Here is a 25,267-nt window from a genome sequence, read left to right on the forward strand (position 1 = left end):
ATTCGCCTGCGCGGGGTCTGCCGCAGCTAGCGGGATTCAGACCTAACTCAGATTCCAAGCATCTGGGGGTGGGGGGAGGGGGGAGGGAGGGTTGGGGCGGGAGATGGGGGAGGGGCGGGGGCGAGTTGATGGAGGTCTCCTTCCCAGCCTGACCTGGTTTCCATTTGCAGTGTGTGAAGCCGGGCGGCGGGGCTCCCTACCCACACCCCACCCCTGGATCCGCCGGGCCTTGTGGACCTGCGTGTAACGGAAAGCTGAAGCAATCCAGATGTGGGTGTGGGTGCCTTGCCCTTCCCCAGGATTGCCTCCCTGGTCACTCCTTCCATTGCCCCGTGTCATCCTGTGTCGCCCCGTGTGTGCCCTCTGCATCTTGGTCTTGTCTATGAAAGCATTTCTCCAGCCAAAGCCTGATGACTAGAAATCCACCCCAGTTGGAGGACAGTGGAAGTGAGGACATAATCTGGCCTCAACCCCAGAAGCTTGGTCTAAACTGTCTCATCAGAAACTGCTGGTCTGGCCAAATTTGAGACTGGGACATCACCACCTGTTCTAAACAAGTAGCCCCAGGTGGGTCAGTTACTCACTCTTTGTGAAGCCTGGCAACCTCAAGTCTTCCAGCCCAAGGAAACAGCTGGCACTGTCCTCTCTACCCAAGCCTTTAGGGTAGGCTGAGCAGCTGCTGTTACTGGCCATTCCCATTGCCTGAAGCAACTCTGAACTCCATAGAAAATGTTGTGGTCAGGAAGTGATGCAGTGGATAAAGCATTAGACTCTTGAGCATGAGGTCCTGAGTTCAAACCTCAGTAGCACATGTACCAGAGTGATGTCTGGTTCTTTCTCCCTCATATCTTTCTCATAATAAATAATGAAATCTTTTTTTAAAAAATGCTCTCAAAGAAGCCAAGGAGTCAACCGGCCTTCGAGGTCCTGGCCCTGGTCCAGCCTGGACAGTGCCATCTGCAGCTACATGGACACTCACTTGTACAGCTTCCCACTTAGAACTAAGCTCCCTTTTCCCACCTAACTAAGTGCCCCCTAATCACCTTTTGCACACTACTCCTCCAGGGATGGACATCCGGGGGGTGACTTCTCTAAAGTCAGTCCAGGACCAAGATGTTGCTCTCTCTCTTTCCTGTATCTCAAAACTCATCAAAGCAGAAATGACCTTAGAGGTTTTAGAGCTCAGTCTCCTTGATGAGCAAACTGAGGCCCAAAGAAAGAGTGAGAGGGCATTGGCTTTGCCTCTTTTCCAGGCTTTTAGGTTTTGCGTGTTGACTTTCACCATGAGGCTAGAGAAGAGGATTTTAGGGGGCCTCTCAGAGCCCTCAGAAGTTGGCTGCCTTCTGTGCCAGAACTGGGAGCACTTAATTCAGGCTGCTGGTTCTTTTTTAGGAGGAGGGGGGTGGGTGTGGCCCTAGAAATGATCTACTTTCTACAAACAGATCACTCAAAGCTTCCCTTAAGTTTGTGTGTGTGTGTGTGTGTGTGTGTGTGTGTGTGTGTAGCAAAGTTGGAATAAGACAACTTTTCCCGTAAGAGAAATGCTGGGACTGGGGTTGTTATTTTTGGTCCTGTCTCTCCTACTCCTTTCTTCCCCTTTGTCCTAGGACAAGGGAATGGTGAGTTGGTTCTTTTTTTTTCTTTCTTTCTTTCTTTTCTTTTTCTATCACTTTAATGGAGGGTTAATGTTTTACAGAACAGTTGTTGACACACAGGAGAGCTGATTCTCTTTATGGACTATCCCTGATCCAGCAGAAGCCATACATTGATCATTGGAGGAGCAGCAAGCATTTTCTATGGGAAACTTATTGGCTTGCCCATTCTATAAGTCCTGGCTCCCCTTTAGCTATCTGCAGCCTCCTCACTGAGCAGGCAATACTTCTGGTGGCTGGAGAGAGGCCCTTAGGTAGTGACCCTGATCAGGGCAAATCCAGTGGTGACCTGCCACATAGCTGGAGTGACAAGAGGCTGCAAGCAGGGAAGGAGCTGGGAGGGGGCATCTTCTGGGCAAGTCAGGATTCAGGGGGCTTTAAGAGTTCAGCGGTGGCGGGGGTGCTGCCCAGGCTCTGCATCGCCGCCCCAGGCAGCCAGAGAGGCGCAGGCTGCCAGCTGCAAGCAATAGGGTCGAGCTGGGGAGGCACTGGACAGGCGCGGGTGGAAGCGGAAACTGAAGGGTTTTTCTGGGAATTGGCTGAGGCGGTGGTCGAGGAGGGGGGTGAATCTGAGAAGCCTGCATGCAGTCTCTGAGGCCCAGGGTGAGGGCTGCGGGGGAGGTGAAGGCAACTGGTCACTGCTGCCCAGGGCAGGGTGCCCGACTTGTGTGGTGTGAGCAGGATTAAAGGGAAAAGGCGGAGAAGTGGCAGTAGAGGGTGGACGGGGCCCAGAGTTCTCTCAACTGACACAGAATCATGTGGGGTGCAAGAACATTTCCCTAAACTTGAGGGACATTGCAACCACTTGGTGCAGCCCAGTTCCACCCCCATTTGCACTCAGTGGTCTCTGCTGTCCAGGTGGAATTAAAGTTTGGGGTTTCAGGGAGAGGGAGGCCCCTTCCCTTCCTTGTCCACCCTTCCCCTGTCTCCCAGTGCCCAGCTGAGGCTGTTTCCTAGCCAAGATTCCTTAAAAGGACTGGGAGTGGGAGAGGCTGGTGGTTATCGGATACCCCATTCATCTATCCTCCCCCCCTAAGCAGGGGCACTACTGAGGAGCTTTGGGGAGGGGGGATCTACACTCCCTGGTCCTGCACACTCTCTCAGCACAGGTCATTCTTCCCACCCACCAGAACCCATCTTTGTGCAAGACAGGGCGGAAAAGGGGACAGTCAACTTCGTTTCTAAGATCTCCCCACCCCCACACCAGCTTGCCTGTTAGGAAAGGAGCGGTGGTAACTTTCTTTCACAGTCTGCCTAGGAAAGGGAGATCTCTTAGGATCCCGGAGGCCATACAAACCCTGGAGGCACTTTCCTTACTGGTACTGGGATGGTGCCTCCCTCCTCCCCTCAACTATCCCTCCTCTGGTAGCAGCGAGGCACCTGATTGCCTTTCAGGTGCCAGAGTACAGCTTTGAGTTCTCTCAGCCCCCCCCCCTCCCTCCCTCCCCCCCTCCCCCCTTCCCCCGCCATCTCTGGGCCAAGACCTCTCAGCCCTGCCCCCCTTCCAAACTGGCGCCAAAGCATCAGGTGGGACCCTGACCTCCTGGGTAGGGGCCATTCAAACCCCCTTTCTGGCCCCTGACACTTTCTTCTTAGGGTCACTTGACCCATAAGAATGGGTGCCCCCTCGGGGCCACATTGCACTTTTTAAAAAATTTATTTAAGAAAGGATTAATTAACAAAACCATAGGGTGGGAGGGGTACAATTCCACACAAGTCCCACCACCCAATCTCCATATCCCCTCCCCTCCCGATAGCTTTCCCATTCTCTATCCCTCTGGGAGTATGGACCCAGGGTCATTGTGGGTTGCAGAAGGTGGAAGGTCTGGCTTCTGTAATTGCTTCCCAGCTGAACATGGACATTGACTGGTCGGTCCATATTCCCAGTCTGCCTCTCTCTTTCCCTAGTAGGGTGGGTCTCTGGGGAACACATTGCACTTTGTACCACGTAGCACCGGCAGCTGTGGGTACGTCCAGGTAGGGTGGAGGAGCGGTGGGTCCAGGCACTGATGACCTTGCTCCCCTGCTACTGGCTGGCGATCAGGCCGGATGCAAGTGAACCTGCTGAGCTGCTCTTCCTACCCACTCACCAGCCCACAGATGCCTCCAAGAAGATGCGGTAGCCTGTTGGTCCGGGAACCCGAGCCCAGGCTCTGACAAAGAAGCTGTACGCCCAGGACCACCCACTGCAGCCTCCAGTTGCAGCATCTCAACCAGCGCTTCCAGCACACAGTACCTGGTGCTGCCCAAAAGGGCCAAGCTGGCTGTGCAGCTCAGCCTCACCTGGACCCAGGTGCAGCCGCTGCCATTCTTCCTGCTCTAGGCTCTAGGGAACTCACCCCCTTGGCTTGAATGAAGAGTGGGCCAGCCCCCTGTCCTGTGCTCAGATTTGTTCCCAGCTGGCCCTTAGACACTGGGAATTTGTTAAGGAGATGGAGACTGGTAGATTCAGGTAAAAGAGGGAAAACTGTCTAGGAAGAAACTTGGGAGTCTTGGGGGGGCCATGGAGGGCTGGAGTGGGTGTTCCTAACCTCTGCTTCCTCCTAGGCCTGGTCCACTTGAGTAACCCCTGATCATTCTTTCTTTCCCCTTTTTCTGCAAAGGTGACAATCAGTTTTCAGAACAAATGCTCCAAATACAAGAAGCTCCTGAAATAGAACTCTGGAGGCCAGGAAGCAGACTTCCTAGGGAGGCTCCCCGTCACTGTCTCTCTGCTCCCCTCCTTCCATGCCTTTGGGATCTATCCCAGGCATGGGCCCCTGTCCACTGGTGGCTTTGGTAACGGGCTTTGGAGCCTGGTATCAGAACCACTCCCCAGATGTCCTGGTTCCCCCTCAACTGATGTCAGTCTAGTGATGGGTGATGGGTCTGCTCCCAGCCCAGCTATGAAGCCCAGGATACAGCTCACCTGCACCCCTCTGGATTAGGAGAAAACCAGCTCAGAATGGGTTTTCTCAGGAGGGCAAGTAACTAGAGGGGGGGAAAAAGTGTGCCCCCCCCATCCTACAACTCAAACTCCTTAATCAAGGACTTCAAACTAAGCCAACTACCATGGGACTGGACCTCCACTCCAGTTGGTCAAAGGCACAAGACAGGCAATACTGGAATTCAGACTGTTCCCCAGTAAGGACATGCCAAGGACTGCCACCACAGTGAGGATCAAAGGCAGCAGGAAACACTGCCTCTGAGTGTGCTCCATTCATTTCCAAGCAGAAGCAGAAGCAAAGTGGACATCCAGAGCCTTCAAGTCCTATGCACAGGTTTTTTTTTTTTAGGTCAATCTGCTCCCCCTATAACTGACCCAGCTACTTACTATGGAAGTAGAAAAGATGGGGAGAAACAGTCTGTGGACCTGTGAGTAACTTAGGCCCTCTTCCTCCCCCCACCCCAAGATCATCTTTTTCTCATGTCTACCCATTTAAAAATTTTTTTTCTTTTTCTTTTTTTAAATTAATTAATTTATTTATTTATTACCTTTTGTTGCCCTTATTGTTTTATTGTTGTGGTTATTATTGTTGTTGTCAGATAGGACAGAGAGGAATGGAGAAAGAAGGGGAAGACAGAGAGGGGGAGTGAAATATAGACACCTGCAGACCTGCTTCACCGCCTGTGAAGCGACTTCCCTGCAGGTGGGGAACCAGGGCTCAACCCAGGATCCTTACTCCAGTCCTTGCGCTTTGTGCCACCTGCGCTTAACCACTGCGCTACAGCCTGACTCCCTTTCTTTTTCTTTTTTTTTAATATTTATTTATTTATTCCCTTTTGTTGCCCTTGCTTTACTGTTGTAATTAATTGTTGTTGTTATTGATGTTGTTGTTGTTGGATAAGACAGAGAGAAATAGAGAGAGGAGGGGAAGACAGAGAAGGGGAGAGAAAGATAGATACCTGCAGACCTGCTTTACCACTTGTGAAGCGATTCCCCTGCAGGTGGGGAACCAGGGGCTCGAACTGGGATCCTTCTGCTGGTCCTTGCACTTTGCGCCACGTGCGCTTAACCCACTGTGCTACTGCCCGACTCCCAATGTCTACCATTTTGAGTGGAGAATTGTCCACATGGCTCATCAGGTATTTATTTATTTATTTATTTATTTTTAGAATATTTATTTATTCCATTTTGTTGCCCTTGTTGTTTTATTGTTGTAGTTATTATTGTTGTCGTCGTTGGATAGGACAGAGAGAAATGGAGAGGGGAGAGGAAGACAGAGGGGGAGAGAAAAGATAGACACCTGCGGACCTGCTTCACTGCCTGTGAAGGGGCTCCCCTGCAGGTGGGGAGTCAGGGGCTCGAACCAGGATCCTTAGGCCAGTCTTTGCACCACCTGTGCTTAACCCGCTGCACTACCGCCCAACTCCCCAGGTGTTTATTAAGAGTCCTCTTATACTTCACCCCTAATGCCCAGCAAACCCACAGGTGCACACCCTCAAGACTGGATCCCCTGAATGTGAGTAGAAATAACCCTAAATAGGTGATTAAGTGGACAGTTCAGCCCCTCACAGCAGTTTCTTGCTCATAATTATAACCAAGTTGACTAGCAACCCCCACACTCTCAGCATTCCTTAAATCATGAATTTTCAGAGATTAAAGTCTGTACAGAAACCTTGACCCTGGCCTTGATGTGTTTGTCTCCTGACTTCTGGGGTAGAGGTTGCCTCTCTCCATCTGACTTTTTGGGAATTGAACTAGAAGCACTGTATCTTGGTTTTATCTGTACCACTAACTAGTTATGTGGGTCTAGCTCTGCATGTCCTCACAGCATCCATATATCATATGCTCTGGTGTGAAATCAAGACATAAATACTGGGGATCAAAAGTTTGAGGGGGGCGGTGGTGGCATACCTGGTTGAGCATACATATTACAGTGCGCAAGGACTCGGGTTTGAGCCCCTGGTCCCCACCTGCCAGGGGAAAGCTTTGAGACTGGTGAAGCAGGGCTGCAGGTATCTCTCTCTGTCTCTCTCCCTTCTTATAACCCCCTTCCCTCTCAATTTCTGGCTGTCTCTATCCAATAAATAAATAAAGATAAAAAATAAAAATTAGGAGTTGGGTGGTAACTCAGTGGGTTAAGTGCACGTGGTGCAAAGCGCAAGGACCGGCATAAGGATCCTGGTTCAAGCCCCTGCCACCCCACCTGCAGGAGAGTCGCTTCACAAGTGGTGAAGCAGGTCTGCAGGTGTCTATCTTTCTATCCCCCTCTCTGTCTTCCCCTCCTCTCTCCATTTCTCTCTGCCCTATCCAACAACGAAGGACATCAACAACAACAATAATACCACAACAAGGCTACCATAACAAGGGCAACAAAAAGGGGGGGGGATGGCCTCCAGGAGCAGTGGATTCATGGTGCAAACACTGAGTCCTAGCAATAACCCTGGAGGAAAATAAACAAATAAATAATAAAAATCACTGAGAGTGACCCCACAGAATGTTTGTTTGTTTGTTTTTTTAAAAAAAAGTCTGAGGTGGGGAAGGGATAGGCTAGATAGCATAATGGTTTTGCAAAGAGACTCCAAAGTTCCAGCTTGAATCCCCCCTTCACCCCACCACCACCATAAGCCAGTATACTGGGGGGAAAAAATCTAAGGACCTTGGCCCCGGAGGTGCCATGAGGTCCTGAGTTCAGTGCCTGCATTACATGTGCCAGAGTGATGATCTGGTTCTGTCTCAATTTCTCTTCCTCCCTCTCATTAATAAGTAAGTAAAAAAAAATTTTTTTTAATAGGTTTGAGGATCAGGGAAGTAGCAGCAGATTTTCACATCATAGGCTCTGATGTCCCAGGTTCAGCACTGGGTTTCACCATAAGCCAGAACTGAGCAGGCAGGACACTAGCAAAAATGAATAAAGCTGAGTGAGCCTCACCAGCAAAGTTTCTCCTGCCCTAGTTCTGGAGGGAGTGGGGAACCTTGCAACCATCCTTGCCTGTCTTCAGCCCAAGAAGTCTTTCTCCCCTAAGAGGAGAAATGCTCACTGGTCTACTCCTTGAAAAGGAATGATCCCAGCACAGCCAGGGGGAGGGGGACAAGGACAGTTTCTCCACCCATCTACACACATTTGTAGAACCTCTGCTCTGTGTATATATCTCAGCTACAGAAGTGACCCAGGCAAACCCTACCCCCAGCTTGGGAGGGGGGTGCAGACTGGTGGCCAGGTGCTGAGGCTTAGACTGAGGTGAAGAGTCAAGGTGACCTGAAGACAAGTGTGGGCTCCAGTAACTAAGGGCATCCAGCCTGGTGGTGGCCTAATGAATCCGGGAAGGACCTCTGGTTCTAGACAAGAAGATCCCAAGTAGGACTTGCTGTTCCCCAAACCTAAACTTGTTCCCAGGTGCTACAAACTCTGGGGGGGGGGGGTCCCAATAGGAAAAGTCTTCGCAGGAAGTCACCTGGAAGAGCATAAGTCACCATGCCCAATGATCCCAGTTCAAACCACATTACCCTCATCCCTCCATCTCCTTTCCAGGGAGCTTCACAAGTAGTGCAGGTGTCTTTCTTTCTCACTCTGTTTCCCTTTTTCTCTCAATTCTTCTCTCTCTACCATATAAAAAAAAATGTAGGTAAATATAAGGAAAAGTTCACTCAGGCAGAGAAAGACCCAAAGGAACCATCTACAGGGGAAAGAGGTGTGAAATTTGTGTGCTCCCCTCACCCATCCACCCTGAAGGGTCGTACCTCCTAGCCCCATTCTAGGCAGTCAGCCACCCCAATTCCTAGGACACAGAAGGGTTCTCCTCAGGATGACCAAGGACACAGGGTGACTCAAGGTGAAGATTCTGTTGGAACCCTGAGGAGAAACACCCTCCTCTCCGTCCCCACCAACCCCTCCCCCCCCCTCAGGTCCTGTCTCTGAGGCCCCAGGCCCTCCACAGCGGCTGTTCCCTCCCACTGCAGGTTGCACACTTCTCTTTTCACAGACCCAAGATAAGATCTACCGCCCCATCTCGGAAAGCCTCCAAAGGTGAGATTAATTGGACAGCCCAACACGAGTCGCACAGTTAAAACAACAGCCCAGGTTGTAAAGTTAAGTAGCAGAAGTGTAATTACCATGCCTCCCCTCCACCAGCCAGAGACCAGCTGAGCTGACAACACCCCCTTCCCTCTTCTCAGACCTCCCCAGTCCTTTTCCACTTGGAAGCTGGCCCAGTCACCCTGTGTGCCCAGGGATGGATGGCACTGGGACCCTAGGGGAGGGGAAGCGTCCACTCCCCACCCCCAGCCAACCACCTGAGCTACAGAAGAGGAGCTCAATAAAAAGGGTGTGTGTGTGGAGAGGGAGTAGGGCGGTAGCGCAGCGGGTTAAGCGCAGGTGGCGCAAAGGACCGGTTGCTTCACAAGTGGTGAAGCAGGTCTGCAGGTGTCTGTTTTTCTCTCCCCATGTCTGTCTTCCCCTCCTCTCTCCATTTCTCTCTGTCCTATCCAACAACGATGACAACAATAACTACAACAATAAAACAACAAGGGTAACAAAAGGGAATAAATAAATATTTTTTAAAAATCTTGAAAAAAACTTTGTTAAAAAAGGGGTGGGGGGGCAAGACTTAGTGGTTAAGAGCCAGGGCTTTTATTCCCCCCTACCCCAAAGAGTCCAGTTCCACTGTATGACTTTCCACAAGTAACTTAACCCCTCTGAGTCTTATTTTCTCCCCCTCTAAGATGGGGCTGTGATGATGGAATGAGACAGTGCTTGTGCTTGCCCTAGTGCCTGGGACACAGCATCACTTTAAAAATGGCATTTATAGCTGCTGTTTGATGAACTGTTATGAGTTCAGTGCTGCCAGGGCCACCCATTCATCTCTGCCTCCCAAGGAAAGGGAGGAGGCCAGAGGTCTTCAACCCTCCCAGATGACATCCCTCCCCCTTCCATTGCAGGACCCTGTAAGATGCTAAATGCAGCACGGGGCAGGGGGAATCTGAAATCCGCTCAAAAGGAATCAGGGATCTAGTCTGGTGGCTTAGCTATGAGGGGCTCAGCCACCAGGCCGGCTGGGGCCTCCTCTTCCCCAGGGACCCTCCCCTTCCCTCTTCCCATATGCTATTTTAAGACTTGCCCCCCATTCTCTTCCCCATCAAAATGAGATTCAATTAATTCAATTAAAGCAATTTTGGGAGCAGCTCCTGAAGGCTTTCAATGTGAGATAATTACAAGTAATTTGCTGCTGTGGAGAGGAAAAGGGCACCGGGGTCTGAGGGGGAAGGAGGTAACCCCCTCCTCACCAAAGGCGCAGTGATCTAGGGGGATTCCACCCTGCAATCTTAACTGCCCTCCCATTGGCCAAATTACTTGCAGGTGGGGAGGGGGGGGGTGTCTAGTAGTGGGGTGGGGGGTGCTGGGAAGACACAGCCACTAGCAGCCCCGCCCCCACCCCAAATCCGCAGTGCAGGGTGGGGGTGGGGAGCGGGTTGCTCCCGGACAGCATGTCTGCATAGCCCGCGCAGCCGATTACTCAGCTCCAAACCTCAGTGGAGTCTGGGTGCCTGAACTTGCCTCTGGGATCGCATCCAGAGTCAATGGAATGTTATTCGAAGTAGCTGAGGCCTGTGTAGGCCGGGCTTTGGAGCTCAAGGACTTCCCCGGCACCGGCACTGGCACCGAGGCACTGACGAGGGGTGTGGGGAAGAGGGGAAAAGCCGGTGGAGGTACAGGTTGATTTCCTGCTTCCCAGGAGGTGAGGATCCCCCTCTCTCCATCCTCTCTGCTGTTTTCTAGCTCTGCCCGCTGGCTCGCCAGCCCGCAGGCGACCAGTCTCCAAGCTCCCCATTGTGGCGGCGGCTCCCTCTCAGTTTTCTGTCCTCAGGGCCACCAACGCTTCCGCCTTCCAAAGCGTCCTGCAGGTATTCCCACCCCCCAGTCACCTGAGCTAACCCCTTCCTCACCAGCGCTGGTAGGCCTAGGGGAAGAGGTAGTGCAGAGAGCCAACCCCAGTTGTAGGGGGCCCTGACAAAAGGACAGGATGGCTTCTGCAAAGTCCCCCTTTAAACCTTGCCCGTGAATTGGCTGGTTTTCAAGAAACTAGGGCTTCCCTTGTCCTGAGAGCCGCAATTAGGATGGGGGACTGAGGAGACAGCATAGTGATCATGCAAAAAGACTTTCATGCCTGAGGCTCTGAGGTCCCAGGTTCAATCCCAGATGCCATCACAAGTGGGACCTGAGCAGTGCTCTGGTAAACAATAAACTAAAGGGCAGGGGTAGATAGCATAATGGTTATGCAAAGAGACTGTCATGCCTGAGGTTCCAAAGTCCCAGGTTCAATCCCCTGTACCACCCTAAGCCAGCACTGATCAGTGCTCAGGTAAATAAATAAATAAGTTAAAATAAAATGAGATGTGGAAATGCAAAGATTCCTTGACCCCAGTTCATTCCTGGGGAATGATGCAGAGGGGGGGGACCTGTTTTCTCCCCTGCCCCCACCCCAGGCCTTAACATCCCCCTCTGTCCTGGCTCCAGAAATATTGGTTCAAGGGGTGGGGGGACAGAGAGAAATCCTGTCTGTGAGGCCTTGGGCAGCAGCAGTGCCTCCTCTTGCATAAGCAAACTTCATAGAGGGGAAAGTGACTGCCTCCCCACACCTGCCCTACGCAACTTTCCCCAGTAGATCAGGCTGATTATTAGGGGCAGCTCATCGAAGTCCTTTCCACCCCAGACTTCAAAATAAAACTGTACAGATGCAGGTCCCAGGCAGAGGGGCTGTAAGTTGCACTCACCACAAATGAATAGTGCCCACACAAACAGATACACACATATGTGGAGTGCGCCAAGCTGCACACCAGCATGTGGAATACACTAAGCACAAGTGCAAGAAGCCTTCCAGTGGTTATGCACACACAAAAAATACACCCAGGGGCTACAGTCTCACAGATGGAAATACACCATTGGGGGGGGGGAGTTAATGAGATGCACAGGGACATGCATGCAGAAATGGACTGAAACCAACTCAGAAATGTGCAGGCTAGCTTCCCTGCACTGTGGGGTGTGTGTATGTGTGTATGTGTGTGTGTGTGTGGGGGGTTCAGGTCTCTTTCTCTTTCTTCTCCCATCCTCTTTGTATTTTCACCCCTTTTCCATGGCTCCCCATCTTCCATTTTCTGGGAATATTTCTGGGAGAGGGAGACTGAATGGCCACAGAAATACTATCATTTTGTTATGACTTTATTCATTTTATTTATTTGTTCCCTGAAGGCTTGCCTGCTTCTTCTCTTGAACTCTAGCAAGAACTCTTGTCCAAGTCCTTCCTGGCACATCTTGTGGCTCCCTGCCCAAATCATTAATTCATAAATTCCAGCCCTGCCTCAGGAAGCCCAAAGCTGCCCTCTCAGATGTGCATCCTGCCTCCTCTGACCCGATCAGACCACATGTAGCACCTGGGAGGGAAGATGGAGCTTTGAGTGCTGAGGATGGCACTGCTGTACTATTGCTTTCTATGTGACCTTTAGCAAGTTTCACACCTTCTCTGACGTTCAGCTTCTCTTGCTAAATTGTGTGTGTGTGTGTCCTTTCTAGTCTGGGACTTTGTTAAGCAAAAGTAGTCTCTCCTATAGTTTGATGCCTCTCAAGTCCTCAGCTCCATTGGCACCCTGGGAGTGGGAGTGGGGGGACATGTCTGGCTAGCCCAGGAAGGGGAAAGGAGTTGGCTTCCTCTAAACATCAAGGTTTCTGATTCAGCTCCTCATAGTGCCAGGCCTTCAGCCTTTCTGGCCCTGAGTAGAGAAATTACTTCATTTCCAGGGGAGGGTGTCACTCTTGTGGAATATATGTGGATATGTATTCCTCTTAGATTCCTCTGAACCGTATTTCTTTTCAAACTTCAGTTGCCTTTAGGTCAGATCAAAGGAAGACCATTTGGCCACTGGCATGAGGAATCCCACTCGAATCTGTGGGCCCCATTTCTCTCCTCCCCACTTGACGAAGAAGATGAATAATGTACAGGCCAAATCCTGAGGCCCAAAGCATGGCATCTGGACTATCCTACTCAGAGCTGGTGTGTGGGGAGGGCATATTCTTTACCCTCCCCATTGACCTTTTCTGTCCTATTCCACCTGAACCCACAGCTTTGTACTTCTCCCTCAGACTGATGTTTGCCCCAGCCTGACCTCCCCTCTCAGAATGGAGACTTCCCCATCAGTGGTTCCTTCCTATTCCTGATAGTGTCACCCACAAACCTGGTTCTCCCACTCTCTTTGGGGGGCAGTAGAGCAACTAAGAATATGTGGTTGGGTAGAGGAGTAAAAACAGATGTGAGGTGGGCAGTGACTCTCCCCTCTCACTGCCATATGCAGGTCACTAAGCTGCTAGCCCCCTCCTCCCAGGCTGGACCCAGGAACTGCTTTCTGTCCAAGCAAGCTGGGACCTGCTGTGAACTCCTCCTCCCAGCCCTGGAGCCACCGGGAATTCTTTGCTGCAGCAGATCCCTGGGGAAGCTGGTTTGAAGGAGGCTTCTGACATGCCCCTGCTCAGCTCCTGTCACATTCCCCAAGTCCAGGGGGATCAGCTGGATTCACCAAGGCAGGCTTCTCCCACCCTCTGTGACCCACTCACATGTTCCTTCCTCTAGTCCTCAGCCTGAATTCTGCCTGGGACTCATCATGTCCTCCTCCTACCAGCCCCCATCTGAACAAGAAGTATTCCCTCTAGATTCTGGAGAAATAAGATTCATCTCCTCCTCCAGAGATGGCACAGAGTCTCTAGAATTCAAGCACTCAGCTGAGAGGCCTTGGGCCTGTCACTTTACCTTGCTGGGTCTTTAGTTCTTCACCTGTGTGGTGGGGATAGTGATCAACATGACATCTCAAGATATCATGGGGGTGGAGGTGGTGGGGAGGAGACCCATTGGTAAGGTGGAAATATACCACGTATGCCAGGTGACAAGATGACTTGCTTCTCTACTCTGGCCTGGCCATACTCATTTGGTGTGGAAAGTGTCCCTCTTCCCCCAAATTCTCCTCTCACTGACCAGATTTCACATTATGGTAAAGAGTATAGTTTTAGTGACTGGGGAAAATGGTTCAGCTGGGCTTTCACACCTGGATTCCAGGTTCAATTCCCGGTGCCACATGTATGAGAGTGGTGCTTTGGTTTCCCCACCCCTTCATGTGAAATCCTCTCTCATGTTTAATAAATAAAAGAAATGAAACCATATATGTACATACATATATATGTATAGTTGTTCTTAAGAGTATAGTTATGGCTCTAGACAAAGAGCTCATGTTGAGTTCACATCCAAGTCTAGGAACTTGGGCAAATTTCGTAACCTCTTTGTGCCTCAGCTTCCTCATCAGGAGACAAAGATGACGGCATGTGTCTCACAGTGTCTTTGTGAGAACTGAATGAAAGTTTAAAGAGAAAGACAGAAAACAAACAAACCAAAACCCTTCTGTATCCATGAGGTCTTATGCCCAAGTACCCCTGTACCTCCACTGTTCTATGCCTGGAAGCTGCTGTCTTTCCTTGGTGCCCAGCAGCACGAGAGAGGATAGCTGGACAGCACTAGCTTTGTAAAATGGAAGGACATTGTGCAGAGAATTGGCAAAAGGGCAAGGATATTTGACTGGCCCCCTGGATGACCTTCTGAGTACCCCACAAGGGAAATCACTTAAATAGGTGGAATCATAACAGCACTTAACTAAGTCAGAGATAATTAGACAAACAAGACCTCTTGACATCCCTCCAATAATCCCAGAATCTTTTCCCACTACACAAAAATAAACAAATGAAAATCAGAGATAAAATAATTTCTTTTTACTGGTCATTGATTCTATTCCTAGTAAACTCTAGGAGACAAATTTTGCATCATTAAGAGAATTTTCTAGGGGGCTTGGTGGTGGCACACACTGATAGGTGTACACATTACCATGTGCAAGGACCTAGGTCAACCCAACTACAAAAGGAAAAGCTAGCTGTATGAGTGGTGAAGCAGGTCTGCAGGTGTCTTTCTCTTTCCTTCTCTACCTCCCCTATCTTTTTTTTTTCTCCTCCCCTTTCAATTTCTTTCTGTCCTATCCAATACAACAGAAAGGGGGAAAGAAAAGGAAAGAAAAGAAAAGAAAAGAAGAATATGGCTGCTGGGAGCAATGGATTTGTAGTGGTAGCAACGAGCCCCAGTGATAACTCTGGTGACAATTTAAAAAAAAAAATTGAGAGAGAGAGAGAAAGAATTTTGGTATAGTGACTGGATACAAGATCAATATAAGACATCAGTAGGTGTTCTCTAGTCTAGCAGTAAATAAGTAAAAATATTTACCTTATAAAGGAAACACAATAAAAAATTAAAGTATAGGGATGTGGAGATCAGCTCTTAAGCTGCTTAGTAACTGAGATATTTTTATTTTAAAAAAAGATTTATTCAGTGACCCAGGAAATGACACAGTAGATCAAACCTTGGACTCTAGTCAGTGGTCTCAGGTTTGATTCCTGGTATGACATATGCCAGAGTGATGCTCTTCTTCCCTCTCTTTCTTTCCCATAAATAAATAAAGAAATAAACAAACAAACAATCTGTCAACAGCAGATTGTGAGACAATAATCTTATAATCAGTATTTCCTCAAGAAAGTGATACTGAAGTTGGGGAAAACAAAACAAACTATCTGTCTTACAAAAAATAAGATTATTATTTTTTTGCCTCCAAGTTTATTGCTAGGGCTCAGTTCCAGACACCTGCAGACCTGCTTCACCACTTGTAAAACAACCTCTCTATAGGTGGGGAGGGCTTGAACTGAGATCCTATGTGGATCATTATATTTCATACAATGTACTAGGTGAGCCACCGCCCAGCCCACTTAAATCTTATTATTATTATTCTTTATTGGATAGAAACAACTATAAATTGGGGGTTGGGCGGTAGTGCAGCAGGTTAAGCGCACATGGCACGAAGCGCAGGGACTGGTGTAAGATTCCTGGTTCGAGCCCCCCGCTCCCCACGTGCAGGGAGGTAGATTCATAGGTGGTGAAGCAGGTCTGCAGGTGTCTATCTTTCTCCCCTTCTCTGTCTTCCCCTCCTCTCTCCATTTCTTGGAGAGAAACAACAGGGTTTCTGCATGGCCATACTTGCAACCCCAATACTTCATGGGAGGTAGTATGACAAAAGAGGGAGTTCCAATGCTGTAGTGTCACTTTCCACCTCCACCCCTGCCCCCATCACTCACCCTACCCCCAATATTCCCTATGATCTGAATGAAGAATTGGTCCAGAGTAGTGAAATCCCACATGCTCTAGATCCTGACCCCATAAAAACCAAATCAAGAAAGCACTTCCCTAGTAGAGGAAAGAATACCAGTGTGAGCCCTGAGCCCTCCATCCACAGAGAAGGAAGATACAACTCTGGGCCCACTCAGAGTCTAGAATTCCCCAGGATAACTGAAAAGTCTCCTAAAACTGATAATATGGGGGCCTGGCCATTAAGCATACACGGCGCAAAGTTCAAGGCTCCCCACGTGTAGGGGGGGTTGCTTCACAAGCAGTGAAACAAGTCTACAGGTATCTATCTTTCTCTCTCCTTCCCTGTCTTTTGCTCCTCTCCTGATTTCTCTCTGTCCAATCCAACAACAACAACAATATCTATAATAACAACAACAAAGGCACTGAGAGCAACAGAAATGGGAAAAATGGCCTCCAGAGATAACCCTGGAGGCAAAAAACAAAACAAAACAAAACTGACAATACATGATAGGAAGTATGCTGACTGCCTACCATACACTAAGCTTTGTGTTAAACCTTTTACTTTTATTCATTTATTCCCTTTTGTTGAGTTTGTTGTTTTATTGTTGTAGTTATTATTGTTGCTGTTATTGATGTCATCATTGTTGGGTAGGACAGAGAGAAATGGAGAGAGGAGGGGAAGACAGAGAGGGGGAGAGAAAGATAGACACCTGCAGACCTGCTTCACTGCCTGTGAAGCGACTTCCCTGCAGGTGGGGAGCTGGGGGCTCGAACTGGGATCCTTATGCCAGTCCTTGCTCTTTGTACCACATGCGCTTAACCCGCTGCGCTACCGCCCGACTCCCCCCATTTATTTTTTTTAAGAATTTATTTATTCTTGAGAAAGATAGGAGAGAGAAAAAGAACCAAACATCACTCTGGTACATGTGCTGCCGGGATTGAACTCAAGATTTTATGGTTGAGAATCCAATGATTTATCCACTACGCCACCTCCCGGACAACCATTTATTTATTTTATTTTATTCTTTTTTTAAAAATAATTTTTTGAAGATTTTCTTTATTTATTAATGAGAAACATAGGAGGAAAGAGAAAGAACCAGGCATCACCCTGGTACATGTGCTGCCGGGGATTAAACTCAGGACCTCATGCTTGAGAGTCCGATGCTTTATCCACTGCGCCACCTCCCAGACCACATTTTCTTTTATTCTTATTATATAAAAATTATTTATTTATGGGAGTCAGGTGGTAGCGCAGCGGGTTAAGAGCATGTGGCATGAAGCTCAAGGACCAGTGTAAGGATCACAGTTTGAGACCCCGGCTCCCTACCTGTGGCGGAGTCGCTTCACAGGCAGTGAAGCAGGTCTGCAGGTGTCTATCTATCTTTCCCCTTCTCTGTCTTCCCCTCCACTCTCCGTTTCTCTCTGTCCTATCTAACAATGATGACATCAATAACAATAAAAAACAACAAGGGTAACAAAAGGGAAAATAAATAAAATAAATTTTTAAAAAATATTTATTTTATTTTTTTTCCCTTTTGTTGCCCTTGCTGTTTTATTGTTGTAGTTACTATTGTTGTAACTGATGTTGTCGTTGTTGGATAGGACAGAGAGAAATGGAGAGAGAAGGGGAAGACAGAGAAGGGGAGAGAAAGACAGACACCTGCAGACCTGCTTCACTGCTTGTGAAGCAACTCCCCTGCAGGTAAGGAGCTGGGGCTTGAACCAGGATCTTTATGCCGGTCCTTGTGCTTTGTACCACGTGCGCTTAACCGGCTGCACTACCACCCAGCTCCTATTTTATTTTATTTTATTTTATCTTATTTATTTTTTTGCCTCCAGGGTTATTGCTGGGGCAAATCCACTGTCCTTGGAGGCTATTTTTCCCATTTTTGTTGTCCTTGTTGTTGTTGGGCTTGTTGTAGTTGTTATTGCTGTCATAGCTATTGTTGTTGTTGGATAGGAGAGAGAGAAATTGAGAGAGGAGGGGAAGACAGAGAGGAAAAGCGAAAGACAGACACCTGCTGACCTGCTTCACTGCTTGCTAAGCAACTCCCTGCAGGTGGGGAACTGGGGACTAGAACTGGGATTCTTATGCCGGCCCTTGCGCTTTGTGCCATATGTGCTTAACCTGCTGCGCTACCACCCAGCCCCCCATTTATTTATTTTTTAACCAGAGCATTGCTCAGTTCTGGCTTCTGATGGTGCTGAGACTGAACCTGAGACCGCTGAGCCTCAGGCAAAGTATGCTATACAGATCATTGTGTTATCTCCTTGGCTCCATTAAGAACTACCACCACTCCTCTCGGGACTTTTTAAAAGATTTATTTATTAATGAGAAAGGGAGAGAGAGAGAACCAGAGTATCACTCTGGCACATATGATGCCAAGGATGGAACTCTGGGCCTCATGATTTAGAGCCCAGGGCTTCATCCATTGTACCACCTCCCTGACTGCTATCATGTGCTATCGTATTTAATTTCCTCAATGGCCCTGCAAGGAAGACATGATTGACTCTATTTTATTGATGAAGGAAAGTGAGACTCAAAGAGAGCAAGTGAGTTATCTGGGATTATATAGCAAGTCACTGTCAAAACCATTGAGTTTGAGCTCATATATGAGCATACCTCAGGGGCCTGTATGTTTGGACATGTGCGCTCAAGTCCATGAAATGACATTTGTCATGTTTTTTCTTTTTTTATTATCATGGCTTTATTGCTCCACACTAACTATTTCAGGTAGAAAAAGAGAAAGAGGGAGTCGGGCGGTAGCACAGTGGGTTAAGCGCAGGTGGCACAAAGCACAAGAACTGGCTTAAGGACCCTGGTTCAAGCCCCTGGCTCCCCACCTGCAGGGGAGTCGCTTTACAGGCGGTGAAGCAGGTCTGCAGGTGTCTATCTTTCTCTCCCCCTCTGTCTTCCTGTCCTCTCTCCATTTCTCTCTGTCCTATCCAACAATAATGACATCAATAACAACAACAATAATAACTACAACAACAATAAAAAACAAGGGAAACAAAAGGGAATAAATAAATAAATAAATATAAAAAAAGAAAAAGAGAAAGAAGGGAAGATACTGTGTACACTGAAGCTTCCCTCCGATGTGGTGGGGGCTGGGCTTGAACATGGGTCAGGTGACAAAGCAGGCACCCTCCCAAGGCTAACTATCATGCCATCTGGCCAGTCTGTTATATTTTATTTATTTATTTATTTATTTATTCCCTTTTGTTGCCCTTGTTGTTTTTTTATTGTTGTTGTTATTGATGTCGTTGTTGTTGGATAGGACAGAGAGAAAGGGAGAGCGGGGAAGACAGAGAAGAGGAGAGAAAGACACCTGGAGACCTGCTGCACCACCTGTGAAAGACTCCCCTGCAGGTGGGGAGCCAAGGGCTCAAAGCGGGATCCTTATGCTGGTCCTTGCGCTTTGTGCCACGTGTGCGTGGCTTAACCCACTGTGCTACATCCTGACTCCCAGCCTGGTATCTTTTAAAGACACAAGACAATTCTGAAAAGGAGCGGGGTAGGGGTTTGAGGCGTACCCAGCTGAGCATACATGTTACTGTATACAAAGAGCTGGGATCAAGAAACCAGTCCCACCTTCAGGGGAGAAGCTTCAGGACCAGTGAAAGAATGTTGCAGGGGTCTCTCCTTTCCCTCTCTATCTCTCTGTCTTATTAAATAAAAGAAAGGGGGGGGGGAAGATACCACTGGGAGCAATAGGTTTGTCATGCAGGCACTGAACCTCAGCCATAACCATTGTGGCAAAAAAAAAGAAAGAAAGAAAGAAAGAATGAAAGAAAGAAAGAAAGAAAGAAAGAAAGAAAGAAAGAAAGAAAGGAAGGAAGGAAGGAAGGAAGAAAGAAAGGAAGAAAGAAAGAAAGTCAATTCTGGAGGCAACAAGGGAAAGGTTGAGGCTGCATTCCTCCCCTCCAAACTCCATTTCAGTCCTGGAAGCCTTAAGAGGCCTGCTGGCTGGACACTGCTTCCCACTTAGTGGTAAACTCACTCTGCCTTTGTTTTTTTGTTTTTTTTTTTAATATTTTTTAATATTTATTCTTTTTTGCTGCCCTTGTTGTTTTTATTGTTGTAGTCATTATTGTTGTTGTTATTGATGTTGTTGTTGGATAGGACAGAGAGAAAATTGAGAGAGGAGGGGAAGACAGGGAGGGGGAGAGAAAGATAGATACCTGCAGACCTGCTTCACCGCCTGTGAAGCGACTCCCCTGCAGGTGGGGAGCCAGGGGCTCGAACTGGGATCCTTGCACTTTGCACCACGTGCACTTAAACCGCTGCGCTACCGCCCGACTCCCCTCACTCAGTATTTGTTATCTTGCTTGAGAAATGGGGTAATAATGCCAGGCACTTGAGAGGATTAAATAAGCCAGTGCCTGTGAGGGCTCCTGGCATAGGGTTTAGTGCCGAGTAGGCACCCAGCTGGCACCTTCCATGCTCAGGTCTTGGGTGGTTTTGAGTCTGCATATATACACAGTCTTCCCCAGCTCCCTTTCCTTGCCACTTGCCACTTGGCTTCTCAGGCCCTCTCTGGCTTCCTTCTGCTCAGCTTCCCAGAGCTAAGGGTGCACCAGCCCCTCCCCCAGGGTGATTCCTGAGCACAGCATAGGCACTACCAGCCCCAGGGTTGGGTGGGGGACAGTGCCACACGCATCGCATGACGTGGCTAGGCTCCCTGGGTGCACAGGGAAGGGCAAGCTGCTGTTTGCCAGGTGTGAGGTGAACTGCCCTGGGTGGGGGGCGCCCCCTCCTCCACCTTAGCTAATCCTCCGGGTGTGGAGTCTCCATTCCCTGCTTACTCAGCAGACACTTCCAGTCCTGCTCTGATTTGCCCCAGGAGACAGCCCAGGCATCTAAATCTCTGGGTCCCGCCCATCCCCACAGCCCCCTCCCCAGGTCTGCTTTCCTCAGGTGCCTATATTGAGCCCCTAAGTCCCTCTACCCTCAGACTGACTGCTGGGCCAGAGACCCTTCCCATCTCATCTCCAGGACCTCTGAGCTTCCTATTAATCTCTCTCTGGTGCTTTGCAGGCACCTTCCCCTGCCTTCCCTCCTCACTTTACCTGTGGCCACCCTGAAGAAATGCAAACTGAGGAAGCAGTGCTGGGACTTAGTCATTGCATGTAACCTACTTATTGTGCAGGAGACACTTGGTCCATTAGTTAGTTGTGCCTGTCTAGATGTGACCCCAGCATAGATAGGAGAACCCCATAGGCCCTCAGAACACTGCCCCAACTTGCTGTGTGGCCTCAGGCAAGTCACTGGTCCTTTCTGGGGTTGCTGGACTGTTAAATGAGATAATACCCAGGCAGGGTGCACTAACCATTAGCGCCTGCATTTGCTCAGAAGTCATTTTAATTTATTATTTATGGGATATAAATAGAAATCAAGAGGGAGAGGGGAGAGAGAGAGAGAGATTGGGGGGCAGGTGGTGGTGCACCTGGTTAAGTGCTCATATTACAGTGCTCAAGGATCCAGGTTCAAGCCCCTGGTCCCCACCTGCAAAAGGAGAACTTCACGAGTGGTGAAGCAGTGCTGCAGGTGTCTCTCTGTCTCTCTCCCTCTCTATATCCTCCTCCCTTTCAATTTATCTGTCTCTATCCGAAAATAAAAAATAAATAAATAAATAAATAAATAAATAAAAAAGAGGGAGTTGGGTGGTAGCGTGGGGAGTTAAGCACAGGTGGAGCAAAGCACAAGGACCAGCAGGGGAGTTGCTTCACAAGCGGTGAAGCAGGTCTGCAGGTGTCTATGTTTCTCTCCCCTCTCTGTCTCCCCTCTTCTCTCGATTTCTCCTGTCCTATCCAACAACAACATCAATAACAACAATAAAAAACAAGGGAGGGAATCGGGCAGTAGCGCAGCGGGTTAAGCGCAGGTGGCACAAAGCACAAGGACTGACAGAAGGATCCCTGTTGGAGCCCCCGGCTCCCCATCTGCAGGGGAGTCACTTCACAGTAGGTGAAGCAGGTCTGCAGGTGTCTATCTTTCTCTCCTGCCCCCCCCCCCGCCTTCCCCTCCTATCTCCATTTCTCTGTCCTATCCAACAATGACATCAATAACGACAACAACAAAAAAAGGGGCAACAAATGGGAATAAATAAGGAAATATTTTTAAAATAAAATAAAATAAAAAAGAGAAGAGATAGGGGATAGGGAGAGGGAGAATAAGAGAGAGAGAAAGAGAAAGGAGAGAGAGAGAGACAGAGAAAGAGAGAGAGTGACCTGCAGCACTGTTTCACTGATTGTGAAGCTTTATCCTTGCAGATGGGGACTGGGGACTTGAACCTGAATCTTTGTACATGATAATATGCACTCAATCATCTGATGGGAGTGTGAGCTAAGGCCCACAGAGATTGTGGGGAAGTGCCCAGAACTCTCTGTCACTCATCTATTCCTTCAGGCATTTGTTCTTCACAGAGAAGCCTGTGCTACATGCTTGAGGTGGGAAGGTATCTGCTGACACATCCCCCCCCAGACATATACCTGGGAATAAAGGCTTCTCTAATGGGGGCCAGGCAGTGATGCATCTGGTTGGGTGCGTACATTACCATGCGCAAGGACCCACGTTGACACTTCATGAGCAGTGAAACAGGTCTGCAGATGTCTATCTTCCTCTCTCCCTCCCCCTCCCCTTTAAATTTCTCTCTGTCCTATCAAAGAAGAAATAAAAAAATAAAAATAAAAGGAAAAAAATGGCCATCAGGAGTGGTGGACTCATAGTGCCTATACCAAGTCCCAGCAATAACCCTGGTGGCAGAAAGAAAGAAAGGAAGGAGAGAAGGAAGAAGGGAAGAAAAAAAGAAAGAAAAAAAGGAAAAAAGAAAGGAAGGAAGGAAGGAAGGAAGGAAGGAAGGAAGGAAGAAAGGAAGAAAGAAAGGCAGACCCCCTTGGCCACTTGCCCAAGCATCCTTCAGAATACTTCCTGTGGTCCATGCCCACTGCTCTGAGCTGAGGACAAGCAATAAAGGTGAGATGTGGTCACCCGCAGACATCAGACCTGGGCCTGGAGTCACCTAGTTAGTGGTCAGTAAGGCCTGCAAGACAAAGAAGGGGGGTGCTGGAGACACAAACGTGTGTGTGTGTGTGTGTGTGTGTGTGTGTGTGTGTGTGTGTGTGTGTGTGTGTGTGTGTGTAGCTGACCTCAAGGGCTTCAAAGCACTCAAGGCTGGCCTTCTCTGACATGCCTCAACCCCAGCTTCTCTACCAGCACCCCCTACCTAATGCAATTCCTCCCCAGAACCCCCATGAACACTGCTGTTCTCTGGACCCCTTCTTCCCTGAGGCAGAGGAAACTCATCTCCAAGCACTTTTTGGCTTCTAAGTCTCCTGGTCTCAGGCTGCTCAGTGGCTGGTAAACAGCTTATTAAGGTGATTAACACTGCAATTAAAAGCTGGAAAACAGAGGCCAGGGTGCTGGCTGCAACACCCCCCACACACTCCCTCCTCTGCTCTCCCCTTCCCTCTCTCCTCTTCATCCCCTTAGGGTTTGGTTGATGCAATTCAGCATTTAGCCAACCTGTGCCCCCATCTAGGGGCTGAGAGGTGACACACAGGGAACCTGTGTTAGCTGCCCAGGACCCCCTTTCTGTCAGGCTGTGGGGTTCTGCTAGGTTGGGGGACATGTGGCAGTGATGGGGTGTTGCTGAGGTGGATGTTGCTTGAGTCTGAAGTCAGCTGAGGTCTTTAAGACCTCCCCAGATGCCTGAGACCTTTTAAAGGGAGGGGACCTCAGGGTCAGGGGTAGAAACCATCCCCCAAAGAGAAGGGGGGATGACTCCTCCCAGAGTGAAGGCAAGGAGCTTCCTTCTCCCCAGGCTCACCCCACTGGGGAAGCTCTCAGAGACCCTGAGATGCTGGAGGCTGCCAGTCCCAAGCCCCTCTCTGAGCCCAGCATTCCAGGAAGACTTCAGAGACTCTGTTGTCTATGTCTCCTTACTTCAGCATTGACTGGACTCTAGCCAGCCCATAAGCATCCAGCAAGCTGTCAGATTCTTCCAGAAGCCTCATTCTTTTCTCCCCTGTGGCCTCCTGCAAGGCGAGTTACCCCTTAGGTGGGGTCCCCAGGGAGTTTGTCCCCAGGCTGTGGACTTTGTCCTGTTGCCACCCTTCTTTCAAGGCTTAATCAAATGCCATCTCTTCCACAAAGACTTTCTAAGTTTCCTAACCAACTGCTACCAGCTGTCCCTGCCATCCAGCCCCTCCACCCCCAACTATATCAGGTTATATTCCAGGGCTGGCTCTGCTTCTGAGCCTGAAGCTGCTAGCACATATCTGTGTCCCTTCCCCAGGCTCTGGTCATCTGCTGTAGCTGTTCCTGAAACTGGTGCTCAATAAATTGTATAATACGTGTTTAGAAAATATATGCTGATTTACTCACTTTGGGAGTGCACCCAGAGATGACTGAGCCGACCAGTGTGACAATGCAGCCAGGGGGTCTGGTTGGGTGGGCTAGGGAAGGCAATGAGGTGGGGAGTGTTCCCTTCGTTGTTACCACCTTCAACAACAACCTTCAGTAACTGAGCAGTACTCGCTTTGTTGTGTGCTGGGCTCCTAGGGAAGCATCTGATTACTATTATCCCATTTAATCCTCTGCTAGGTTGGGACTAGGGATTCCTGTGATACAGCTGAGGAAATCATGGCTTAGGAAAATCAAGTGATTTGCCCCAGATTACTCAGTAGAATGTGGTGGAGGCAGGATTCAATGTGGGTCAGCTGACTCTAGCATGCACATTTCTGACCAGAGACATATTAGGCTTTTCCTAGGACCAGCCTTGGCCAAAGAGGTTTGTGCACCCTGACTCACCACCCTGACACACACACACACACACACACACTCGCACACACTCTCACACACACACACACACACACACACACACACACACACACACACACACATTCTCCCTCCTCCCTGAAGACTACCTCAGGAGGAGGCAGGTAGAGTAGATGGGCGGGGCTTCTGAGACTCCAACTCGCTGACACTTTGCCCTGGGGCATCTGGGTAAACTGATTTGCAGAGAAGCCCATTAAGAGCACCAACTCTGCAGGTGGCTGAGTCCAAATCCTGGCATTGCTACATTTGACTTATGTGGCCTTATCAGAGACTGACTTATTTGAGCCTCAGTTTCCCCATCTGAAAAAGGGGCTCAGTAACATCCATCTCTGGCTGTGGTGAGGCTCACATGCCAAATGCCTGACACAGAGTCTTTTAGCCAATGCCAGCTGCTACTAATGTTCAGAGAACAGTGACCCTTAAGGCAGGATGGGGTTCCTAGCCCCCCTCTCCCCGCTTCCCTGGAGGTTGTCACAAGGCAGTGGGTGTTGTCAAGAAGCACCTGGCTCAGTTGCCCCACCCTGGCCCTCTGCCAGGTCCCCCACCCAAACCCCTGTCCTCATGCCCTCCACCCCCCACCCTGAGGCTGGTGCAGAGGATGACCTGCCTGGCCTGGAGGTGAGGAAAGGAAGAA

General features: G+C 49.2%; 1 long non-coding RNA gene across 1 annotated transcript; it reads left to right on the top strand.

Annotated features, from left to right (window-relative positions):
- The first annotated feature begins 3,704 nt into the window (after positions 1-3,704).
- On the top strand, positions 3,705-6,255 carry LOC132541956 (uncharacterized). Its single transcript, XR_009553067.1, has 2 exons — positions 3,705-4,104; positions 4,256-6,255. It is a non-coding gene; the product is annotated as an uncharacterized LOC132541956 (long non-coding RNA).
- The last annotated feature ends 19,012 nt before the right edge of the window (positions 6,256-25,267 follow it).

This window comes from Erinaceus europaeus, chromosome 12 (genome assembly GCF_950295315.1).
Source record: "Erinaceus europaeus chromosome 12, mEriEur2.1, whole genome shotgun sequence".
Classification (NCBI taxonomy): domain Eukaryota; kingdom Metazoa; phylum Chordata; class Mammalia; order Eulipotyphla; family Erinaceidae; genus Erinaceus; species Erinaceus europaeus.